General features: G+C 39.0%; 1 long non-coding RNA gene across 1 annotated transcript; it reads left to right on the top strand.

Moving 5' to 3' along the window:
* Positions 1-2,751: 2,751 nt before the first annotated feature.
* Positions 2,752-9,818, top strand: LOC128812954 (uncharacterized). The gene is made up of 3 exons (XR_008438880.1): positions 2,752-2,844; positions 6,293-6,371; positions 9,732-9,818. It is a non-coding gene; the product is annotated as an uncharacterized LOC128812954 (long non-coding RNA).
* Positions 9,819-10,570: the final 752 nt, after the last annotated feature.

The following is a 10,570-nucleotide window of genomic DNA, read 5'->3' as shown; positions in this document are numbered from 1 at the left end:
GAAATCCTGGCTGCCTACCTGTGATCTGTGTCAGGGATAGGTAATGGAAGTGCTGATTGTTCCAAAGGGGCTGGAGGCTGGGATGGCTGTGGAATACCGAGACCCGGGGCGGGCAGGAGCAGGGAAAAGTCAGGAAAACCCTCCCCATGCCCATATGTTGGACTTCTAAAACAGAGTTTATATTTGAAAATGGCTGTGGCCTTATATAGTATTTCTTAAGGGCTGTGTGAGGTTCTCAAGAAAAACAGACTCAAGATAAAGAGGAGACAAATAGCTAAAATTAAACACTTTGTGGTCTCAGAATACGAAACATATCGTTAGAGCCTATCAGTGACACTGATGTCAAGGGAAGGACTATAAAACATGGTACAATAACTTAGAGAGAGATTTAACAGTCTTAGCTAATTTTTTTTTTAAATAAATCAGTGGTTTAAACAACATCAATTTTATTGAAAGTGCTTTAGATAATAAGTGGTTGTATATAGCTGAAATTCTTTGGTTTGTGGCTATTGACATATTAACAGGAGAAGCTGGTGTGGGTGGCTGTGTCAGCTTTGGTCTGACCCATTTGCAGCTGGTTTGTGTTATGCCAAAGCTTGTGGATCAGTTAGAAATGTGATACAAAAAGGAGAATATTTCCATCAGTAAAACAGCAGAATATTCAACATCAAAACCTGAGAACTACTCAAATAGAGTCCAGTGCATTCTGCCTAGAGCTGGGTGCCTGTTGGAAGTTGAGATGAATATTCTGCACTCTGCCCTTATCCTGAGTTATTAATAAAAGGGAATCAATACTTTCATTATTATTACTGGTGCTTGGCAAAAACAGTCTGGCAAACTTCTGAGTCTATTTTGAAACTGAGGGCTCTGTTGCATCACCAATAAATTATTTAGCTTCTGGGGGGGGGGGCGGGGGGCAGGGGATTTTAAGAGGAGTCTCAGCATCTCCTGTTGATGTTCTTTGTTGATTCCCATGGCAGCCCATTTCCTCTAAAGTGACTAATACTCCTACTCATGAGATGTTTAATTATGAATTCCCTTGCCTATAAAACACACAAAATGTTGTGCTTAGTCCTCAGCACTAGGGAGGATTAGGTTTTTTTCTGGTTCTAATTCTGTTTCCTTATAACATGAGCTGCTAAACCTCCTGATCCAAATCTCAGGATCTGTGTGTGCCTGTGCATCAAACTCCACCCAGACACGCAGGGGCCGTGGGTTTGATACTCAGATGAATCAAATCACATCTGCTTTTATTCTCCTGTAGTATTTTTCTGCCGTTAAAAAGTTCAACCCTCAGGCTGGTCTGAAGCCATACAGAATTCCTGTGATTTCAGGGGAAATCTTTGCCTGTAGACTCACAGAGGATATTTTAAAGAAACTGTATCTGTAGTGTTGTCTGGCTTAATATAATGTTGCTCTAAGAACCACACTTTGAAAAGCTCCAGTTTCCTCCTTGAATGGCTGATTTGTTGCATTGATCCTTTTTTTTTTTTTTTTTTTTTTGACAGGAGGAGGAGAAAACTTCTAATACTGTGGATCTGGGTGTTTAAAATAGATAATGTGATGGAGCCGGGGCATATAAGTTAAGGTTTTAATTTGTTCATGATTCTAGTTATGTGGTGCAAGGCTGAATGAGGATCACTGGAGAAACCCTTGTAAATTTACAGTTTTTTTTTTTTTTTAATCTTACAAATTCAAGAGTTCCATAGATATACATGTGATTTAGGAAGCTCTGTATGTCTCCTTTCCTATTCAGGTACACAAAGTATATTATATTCATCATGATTATAGAAATATCTCAGCAGAACTAATAAAAATATTGAAGAAAAGACAAAAGCAATGAGAGTTTAAAATATACACAATACTGAAGATAGACCTTATTGGTTCAATTCTAGAAAAGTGATTTCTAGCAGAAGAAAGGCTGCCACGAAGGACACTATTCCACTAAGGCTTGTAGATACAGCTTTTGGGTTTCTGTCCTGCCATTTGCCATTCTTCATGGCTGAAACTCTGCTGAGACTTTAAACCAGTGCTTCTCATTCCTTATCAATCCATAAGGGAACCTAATCTCTTCAATATTGGTTAAATCCAGGACTTCCATTTATAGAGGAACAGAGAATTCTTACTACAGGAAGGTTGTAAAGAATTTGGTGTGAAATAATGCAATTAGGCAGTTGTGGAAATGAGGATGTTGGAGCATGAGAGAACAGGGGTTTGCAAGGCAGTGTCTTCTGTTATTTCTAATAGGATTTCTTAGGATTCGTGGATCAGTAAAAAATGAAAACTGACAGCAAGGATGCCTCTATCAAAAGCTGAACAAGTCTGTAGATCCTGGTCTTGGAAATATTGCTGGTCTGGAATTGGAAGTCTCTCACCAGCTCCCCTCAACTGAACACAGAGCAGCTCCCAAAAAGAATGTGCAGGTGATTTTTTCACTTTCACAAACAAGGATGAGATGAATCTAAGTAGATTATTTTTGGAGTTGAAGCTGAATCCTTGCTGAACCACAATTACGCTGCCAAGTTTAGTAACGGTGCACTAATAACATTTAAATTGTCACTAAGATGAGTCTTCAGCTGAGTTTGCCCAAATGCAGGTTCTTTGGTGCAAGCAGCTGAATGTCTCAACCAATGACAAAAGGAGGAGAGCAATGCTTAGGTTTGTTATGAGGTTGAAATCTGAAATGATGTGGAAATAGCAAGTTTCAATTAAGAAAGAGAGAATTTTTTTGGCTATGTTTTTTAGGAGAGAGACACAGAAGAAAGGTGGGACTCCAATGGGGGAAAAAAGAAGCAATGACAAACAGAAACACAGCAAAGCAGGACAGTGTGGCTGGCAGGGAAGGTAAGGGATTTCAGGAAATATTTAATAATCTTGTTCCTGTTTGGGGCTGAACTGGTGTGTCTTCATACCCTGGAACAAAGGTGCTGCTCTGTGTGGGTGTGGTGTCCAACTTGTTCTGGAATCATCACTTAAACTCTGATAAAATCACCCTTTGTTTTAGTAATAAATGCATATTTAATGTCCTTGTTTTGGTCCTGAACGAATCACACAAACATGCTGCAGTGGAGGTTTTCCCTAGATGAGGATCTGTGTCCCTTCCCCGAGTGACAGCTGAAGAGGGAGCAGGGCTGTGCCTTCAGCCCAGTCCCAATGTCCCAGGCTGCGTGTCCTGGACAAATCACCTCTGGGCTCAGCAGAGGATTTCTGCAAAGCAGACCTTCCTCCCTGATTAAATCAACAATCTCATCCTTTTCAAGCTTTCCAGGGTTATTGCTTATGTCAGAGGGTTTAGACACTGCATTACTGCCCCAAAATGACTGCAAATTTCCTTAAAATTGTAGCATTTTTGAACACTGTGTCAGCCTGAGAACCTCTTCCAAGGAGGCACCAACAGCAGCTGAGTTTGTTACTCAGACTGGACTGTAACTCTGAGAAACATTTTTTTTAATTAATTTTTTTAAAAGGCTTTATGAAGAAATGAAGAAGTACTTTAAAGGTATTAACTGAAACATAACATAATACAAGAAATCTAGTCCAGCTATGAAAATGACAGGTTTGGTATAAACGGGTGCATCTTTGAAATCTGAAAGGCCAAAATTTGTTGTTACAGTAAAATATTCTAAATTTTATATTAGCTAGTGAGACACTATGACCTGGCCTTGGTTGGCTTTAAAAAGTTTTAAAGCCAACATAAGAAATTTTAAAGAAATAAGAAATTTTAAACATAAGAAATTTTAAAACATAAGAAATTGATGGAGGAAGGAAATGAAATTTCAGGAACTGCTACTGTAGGAAGGGGTTTAAGCAATTTGTAGATAACTCTCTCTCAAGGTTCAGAACCATGTGACTAAAAGTACCTTGTAATTGTCTGCTCTCTGCTAAACCCCTGCTGCTGGAGCCCAGTGGAGTTTCCAAATTTTCAGGCAATTCAGATGATGTCACCACCTCAAATTTTTCAGGTTTTTGTGCCTTCCCATTTTCCTTAAAATCAAATTAATCCAGGACACCTGTAAATAATACTTAGTTCTGATTATGAATGTATAGCCTCCTATGCAACAACTATTTTTAAACTATAAATAGGATGCTAGTTTTATTTTTTATCATTGGGAATGGCAGAATTTTCTTCCTGGGAGAAAAATCTGCAGTGCCAATGGTGACAAGTATCAATTGCCTCTGTATTTTGAGCTAATGAAATAAACTATGTTTGGTTTATGATAAATAACCTTATATTGTATTAAACCTTCATATTTTACTGTTATTAATTTAAACAACATCAAAGTTGCATGCTACATAGAATCTCCATAGGAACTTGATTTATCCTAAGCTGCATTGTGAAAAAAAAAAAGAAAAACACAAAACCTTGCTAAACCACATTAAAAAATCCCATTAAAAATAAAAAAAAGGAAGGAAAACAAACCCCAAACACCATTTGGGAGAGGCTGGTGTGGTCCAGGTTTCATGTGTGTGTGAAAAGAGCCATTGAGAGCAAACCTGATTGGATTGAATTGGTGCAACCCCACTGGAGTGGCCTTTGGGGTGTGGGGAACTGGGCTGAACTGGGCTGCTGCCAAGGCCTGGCTGATGGGGGAGCAGCAGAAATGGAACATCAGTCATTCCCCCTTCTTCTCCTCCTTGCTCATGTTAGACAAAACACATTGCCCATTATAATTTATGAATAATAATGTTAATTGCCAGCTCTGTGTAATTGGTGTGGTTCAAGTATGGGCTATTAATTGTCGTTTGTATCAGAGCCTTGACTTTTCTGAACAGCCATAGAATGTGAGTTTTAATTACCAAGTTCCTTGCTGCCATAAATGTCCACGAGTGATTTAGGAAACACAGGATGCCAGAACAGGTTTTGACAGGGTTTTTTTCTTTTTGCCTTGCAAGCCCTTCAGCTTGCTGAGGAAAATTAACTCCAATAAAACCAAAGCAGCACTATCAAAACATGACAAATAGAGTCACAGCTACACTGCAGCTTCTGTAAAAGGGAGTTCTTTATTTGGCCAAAAACATGCTGTAAGGATGGGGTAGTGATGGCAAAACAAATGAATTAGGAAATACACATTTCTTGATTTTTAACTGGTTTCTCTGTCACAATAAAATGGGTAGGTTTGAAAATTCATAATTTTCATAAGTGAAATATAGTTCCTGGAGAGGTGGGGTTGGTTTTTTTTTGTTTCGCTTGATTTTTCTTTTCTTTTCTTTTCTTTTCTTTTCTTTTCTTTTCTTTTCTTTTCTTTTCTTTTCTTTTCTTTTCTTTTCTTTTCTTTTCTTTTCTTTTCTTTTCTTTTCTTTTCTTTTCTTTTCTTTTCTTTTCTTTTCTTTTCTTTTCTTTTCTTTTCTTTTCTTTTCTTTTCTTTTCTTTTCTTTTCTTTTCTTTTCTTTTCTTTTCTTTTCTTTTCTTTTCCTCTCCTCTCCTCTCCTCTCCTCTCCTCTCCTCTCCTCTCCTCTCCTCTCCTCTCCTCTCCTCTCCTCTCCTCTCCTCTCCTCTCCTCTCCTCTCCTCGATGCTCTCCTCTCCTCTCCTCGATGCTCTTCTTTGTTTCCTTGTGTTCCCTAGAACTTATCTATTAATTCAAGAGGTTAATAAAGAAGGAGAGTTTTTTATTCTCCTGGCTGAGAGGGATCTTTTCATCTCTGAATTTTGAAAATGTGAAAAAGACACAGCAATGAGAGAACTTTGAGGGAGATTACTGTGCCAGCTTTTTCTCATCTGCTGCCTCAGGCACTCAGATGTTTATAAAGAAACAAAAGTGGAAATATTAAGTTTCAAGAGAGCAGTGACAAAGCCTAGGAACTATTTCTGTAATGGGCACGGTTCAGGAGGCACAAAGACATTGAGTTGTTTAACAGCAAAATAGTGAGCCCAGGTTAGAAAAGGCAGAGGTTTGGACATTAAAGTTCCCAGCAAGATCAGCAGTTATTTGTTCTATCTGGTGCCTTGCTTAGTTTGTTTTTTATTTTTTAGTTGGTTTTTTTTTTTTTAATGTGAAATAACTGTGATTTGTTGAGTTGAGGTCATTATCATTCAAGGAAGAGCTGTTTGTGTGTCTGAGTGGAAGTGCGGTAGAGTCTTCCCCTGCCCTGGGCTTACTCTGTGTGTGCTTCTGAGGAGAACTGCTCGTTAGGAATGTTCACTTTGGAACTGGAACAGTCCAGTATCTTTGAGACCTTCATTCTGCTGTTTGGAGTGTCCTCAAAACCATGCCCTGCTCCCCAGTCAAGTTTGGAATAAACTTTTTCACTCATTGTGCTGATATGTTTGACATTGAACCTTGGTATTGCAGGGACTTCATGGAACAACGTGATGACAGATGTTGGTGGAGTGTTTACACAGTGGCTATTTAGGAAAAACAATGTCTGAAGGTAAATTTATCAGCCCAGATTCTAGAGTGGGAAAGGTGTGCTGAGGCAGCAGCTCTGCCCCACGAAGGACTGAATTTGATGAATTTATTCATTATAGGAGCATGAAATCAAGGTGTTGTCTGGCTGACACGGGGCCCTGTTAGTGGCAAAATGGGCTCAGTAGGAATCTTTCCCCTGGATCAGAAGCAGCCCTGCTGATTTGATTTATGTTTGCTGAATTCTGCTGGCTGTCCTTGCAAAGTTTTATCCCTAATCAATATGGGCAGAGCCCTGGCAGTGGAGCAGCTCAGGAAATGCAGGAGTTTTATGTGGATCTGCAGAAATCCATGGGGTGTGTGGTAGATAAAGGGGAACAGTTCTCATGTCCTGAGCTCTTGAAGCTCCATGTCTTGTCTTCACAATGAAAGACTCCTGTTTATTAACTCTGACTCCTACAGAACTCTCCATCAAGGTTGAATCTGCAGCATAAAATCACTCTGTTTTTAAAGAAATGTGATCTTCTGTTCCCAAATGGATCCTGTCTTAACTACTTTTGTATTCTCACCTGCTCCTTCCCCCTTGTTCCCCTCCTTTTTATCACATTTAAATAGTAAGGCTCTTTTTCAACCACTCAAGTGTGATTGAACCTAAATTTGGGGGATCTCTGCTCAGCGTTGCTGTTTTTGTAGCAGGTCCACTCTATATTGATGTTTGGCACATAAAACCAAGGGACATTGCTTATTTTAAGTGAATATCCTATTTTTTATGGAATTGTCAGAGTCCTAAATCAGTCACCAGAATGTGAGCTTATTTCCATTTATTGCTGAACAGTGTGGTAAATAATGTGCTCTTGCTTGCTTATGAGACTCAGAAATTAAGCCTATTTATTTAAGATTTAAATTAATTATAGTTGCCTAATTCTGCAATGTATGGAAACAATCTCTCCTAAAGAGCTGGTGGGGAAATAGAAGTTTAATTCGAGCCCACATGAGCTATTATTGGAATTTCAGTAGAATAGAGACTGGTCTGAAAGTATAGAAATAGTTTGGTTTATCCCTGCCTCTTAAAGTAATATTATGAATATGAATACCTTTATTTAATCAAGCCAGCTGTATCCTGGGAAGGTGAAACACTGGGTAATTTAAAACCAAATACGAAAGGTCACATTCTTCTGGGGATGGTGGTTCTGACATTGCAGGGCCAAGGTCAGGGGCTCTGCAAGCTGAGACAATAACTTGTCAAGAATTACTGGTGTTAATTAGGGCTTGTAAACAAAAAATTATAATGTGCACATAATTCCTTCATTTTTGTTCTGCTAATTCAATGCTTTTAATAAGCATGCTAAAAATAATACTATTTTTAAGGTCGATGAAAAATCAAATCTTGTATTTATTTATTGAGGAGAACCCAGGAATTTGTTCTCCTGTGTTTATGGAATTTATGCTGCTTTCCTGTTTGGAAGGAGGGCTGGTATAAAAGAGATTCTCCCAACACAAACAGCAGTGGAAGATGTTTTTAGATTGTCTTGTAATTTCTGGGAGGAGTGAGAGGTAAAATTATCCACCTTAGAGAGAAAACACTTGCAGCAAGGAAATTCTAGTTCAAGCCTTAACTGGGAGGCAGCTGAGAGCAGCTTTTGCAGGCAGAGTAATGCCACGTGACTGTGGTGATACAAATTTTATTTCAGGAGCACTTAAGAAGCATATGCTAATGTTTTGTAAGGGAAAATGGAATGTCCTTTGAAATGAGAATCTCTGCCATTATTTAAATAGAACATGTTTGCAGCGTGCCTTAATTTATGTCTTGTCAAGGGCAGATGAGACAATTCTTGTCTGTAGAGATGAGATAGAAATGGCTGGAAAGAAATCCAAGGAAACCCAGCACTGAATGCTTTAGGTGTGGTTCTGAGGCACCTTTCCCCTGCTTCCTTGCCTGTCTGGAGCGTCCTGCTGCACAGAACATTCCACCTACCCCAGTGGCTCTCACACACCCAGCGTGCAGCATTCCTTTGCAGAAGAAACCCAGACAAAGCCTCCATGCTGAGGTTCTGACCAGCACAGAAGTGTTCTGCTGTTCCTTCATGCAGGAGGAGCTTGTGTGAATTAGTGCTTCCAGATCCTGATTGCTCAAGAGGCAGAATTCAAAGAGCAGGACAGCTTCTGCTGGTTCAGCCCTGCTTCTCTCAGGAGACCTTCGGAGCTGCTATTCACAATTCAATTGCCAGCTTTGGAGGGTGGGCACTTCTATAAATGAAGTTGTAGCTCGAGACATCAAAAATGTACGTGGGAGTGGAGTAGCAGAGCTGAGGGAATCATTTCTGTTGTTTAGGATGATGAGAAAGCACCTTTAGGTTGTTCTGAACTGGGATTTCTCTTCTGAGAATGCCTGGAAAAAGCAAGGAGCTGAGTTTGAGCAGGAGCTGTGTGTATGTCATTAACAGGGGGAGGAAATGCTCAGTGTGGATTTACTGGGGCATATATTGAGGAAAAATATTTACTGGGAGGGCAGAAAAAGAAACCATCCTTATGATCCAGGCTTTCTCATGGTTTCTGTGGGTCAGCTGTCCATGCAGTTATACAGGGAATTTCTGTTCCTTAAAATATGGGACTTCTTTTTTTGCTACTGGCTCAGTTTATAATCTGGATACATAGTTCGAAATGCAAAACCAAGCCCCAAAAACCCCAAACTCTGCCGACACTTTTGTCCACAGAATGGTGGACAAAAATTTGAAGTGAAATAGAGCCCTTGGGTTACATTTCTTTAGAATTCCTCAGGTTTCGTTGTTTTCTTCTGAAGGTGCATTCTTGGATGCAGACAGGTTCAAGACTTCAAATTTCTAATTGAATATCAGCAAAATATAAGATGGGTAATGAAATAACCTGATTTATTTTCCTAGTGATGGTACTGTTGTCACCTGGCACAGTTTTTTGTATTGTAGAATTATTGTCAGATGGTCTTTTTTTAAGGACTTTGTAAACAGTAGGATGAACTAAACCAGAATTTATCTGTGAAATCATATGGATTTCAGGGTGAGTATTCCAGAGGGGAGATTAGAGCCTGACGTCTATGAGGAGATTTAACAGCAAATGTAACACGAGACAGAGGCTGAGGAGGGAGCATGAGAGGAGGGAAAAGGACAAAATTGGTTTGCACTTTTCAGCTGCCCTTTTTATTCAGCAGCAGATGATATTCATGTGTAATTATAGGGTAAAAATAGTATTCAATTTTAATGAAACTTTAGAAAATAAAATCTCAAGTTGAAATAGCCAAATGGCCACTTGTCCATCAAGCTGAACCAGCCAAAACTGTGTGATGCTTTAAACACACATTTTGGGGTGTTTATGCTGGACCCCAAAACTGCTGGATTATTTGTATTTGCAGCCTCATCAGATTGACTACAAAGCTTCCAGTGATCTTCCCTCTTCAGCTGTGGACAATACCTTAACTGCAGGGATGATGTTATGTTGGATATTGTTAAATAAACCTAATTTTTATTCATCATTTTACACTTTCTTACATCAATTATTTTCCTTCCCCCTTCAGCTTCCTACATTTATACAGATCACAGGAAAGATATCGTTATGAAATTATATTTAACAATTGAGCTCTTAACACATTTCTGTCAAGGCTCTGAGCATATTGATGGTGACCCCTTATTTAACAGTGATTATAATTGATTTCTCACTACTCTTAATGCCAGGCAATGATTAGAGAATGAGCTGTGGCCAACTCTCTCTCATGGTGAGATTTTTTATCAGGCAATGCAAGATTTGGATAGAACTGGAAGGGTCTTTTATGCTATGAAAGCCTTTATGAGTATTAAAAAAAAAAAAAGTAAAAAAAAAGTGCTGATTTTAAATGAGTCTACTGACAAAACATTTAGCAATGAATGCTGCTGTTTGTGTTATTGTATTATCTCTAAATGCCAAGCCAGACTATCAGTACAGAACTTGCAGTCTGGCTCCTTTTGGCACTGGATATTTCATATTACTTTATATTTTTCTTACCCTTAAAAAGTCCACTCTCATCCCTGATCAGATACTCTCTTCTCCAAAGGATGAGGAATAGGAATGACAGAACAATTGGATTGAACTCTGCTGGGACTTCTCCTTGAGGGTTTCACAGGAATGCTGTCAGGATTGCACACTGATGTGTGCACATATTTCCATCTAATATTTGTACATATTTACATCTGACATTTGTACAGATTTACATCCTGA

Source organism: Vidua macroura, chromosome 11 (genome assembly GCF_024509145.1).
Source record: "Vidua macroura isolate BioBank_ID:100142 chromosome 11, ASM2450914v1, whole genome shotgun sequence".
NCBI lineage: Eukaryota > Metazoa > Chordata > Aves > Passeriformes > Viduidae > Vidua > Vidua macroura.
This window is presented reverse-complemented; position numbering and strand designations above follow the sequence as displayed.